Genomic DNA, 1,413 nt, shown 5'->3' with positions numbered 1-1,413 from the left:
GCACACAAAAAAGTCTAGAGAAATATACTCTTTGCATTCATAAGTATGGAACATTAAGAAACAAGAATGGATTGTCCATCTATCTAAGAAATTAAAGCAGTTACACTACAGCTAGGCTAGAGACATGCAAATTAAACTAATCAAACTAAATGTGTGGCATAATCCATCAAGAAACAAGTGTGAACCATCAAATAAATCACAAGAGTATTCAATTAAGCACTATATTTTGACCATCACTAGATTAACATCATCAACACACATCGACATGCATTAATTTCATCAAATCTAAAGAAAAGCACATAAACATCCATTCTAGCATACATAGACATATGGATAGAAATAAATGATCAATTGAAAGCATTAATCCATACAAATCAAGTAGAAATCACAAGATCTATATTAATTCAAGATCAAAACACTTATTACAACTAAAATCCCCAAAAATACACAAAAGCTAGGTTTAAGAAGCAAGCCTAGGGGCTATCTCTAGCCCCAAGAGAAGGAGTTAGCCACTCATTGTAGTAGTCATGGAACCCTCAAGGGCTAGCTTAGAGGTTGGCATCATCATCTTCATCATTGCTTTCTTTCCAAAACCCTAGTTCGAGAGAGAGAAATAATTTTTCTAGATTTGGTAATATCTCTATATGATGATATGATACAATATTCCCGCCTGTCACAACTGTCACGCGGGTGACCCGGGTTCGATCAATCACCAACCATATTACAATATTAATCATGTTATGCCTGTCGTTGTAGTATAGTGGTGAGTATTCCCGCCTATCACGCGGGTGACACGGGTTCGATCCCCGACAACGGCGCTAAAATTTGATAAGCCCCTTTCTAAGTGTTTAGAAAATTGACTTTTTAATGCGAGAGGTTGCTTCGCAAGGTCAAAATATGATTGTGATTTCGGAAGTTTAGAAAGTCAAATTTACATTTATAAAACCACTACTACACTAATGAAGTATAGCGAATACAGACCGTCTGCAGGGATTATACGTATTGGAATTTAACTTCGACTCTAATGTACCAAATGATTACAAAGGAGGGTTGGTTGATTGATTACTCTAGAAAACAATTAATTAAAATGCAATGAAAATAAACTAAGTTGAGATAGGGATTTAAGATATTAGAAGTGAGGTCTTAGGGTCCACTGGAATTGCTACCAAGCTTGTTTACCAAACCACACACTTTCAACTAATTTGGGAAAAACCTTCTTGTGAACAAAATGCGCATACCAATTGCAATATTAAGCATGAACCATCAAATTCATGTATGAATTGTCTACTTAACCGACAAATAAACTAAGTGTAGCACAACCCATCAATTCTAAGTACGACCCATCAAACTAGTCACAATTATAGCACACATCAATTTAGAGAATCATGGAATTTGCAATAATAAGCTATGGAA

At 35.3% G+C, this 1,413-nt stretch overlaps 1 non-coding gene across 1 annotated transcript; it reads left to right on the top strand.

Moving 5' to 3' along the window:
* The first annotated feature begins 746 nt into the window (after positions 1-746).
* Positions 747-818, top strand: TRNAD-AUC (transfer RNA aspartic acid (anticodon AUC)). Its single transcript has one exon. It is a non-coding gene; the product is annotated as a tRNA-Asp (tRNA).
* Positions 819-1,413: the final 595 nt, after the last annotated feature.

This window comes from Cornus florida, unplaced genomic scaffold, assembly GCF_030987335.1.
Source record: "Cornus florida cultivar Cherokee Brave unplaced genomic scaffold, ASM3098733v1 CherokeeBrave_3.0.0_Hap2_Chr09, whole genome shotgun sequence".
NCBI lineage: Eukaryota > Viridiplantae > Streptophyta > Magnoliopsida > Cornales > Cornaceae > Cornus > Cornus florida.
Note: the sequence above shows the minus strand (reverse complement) of the source record. Positions and strands in the feature narration are given on the sequence as shown.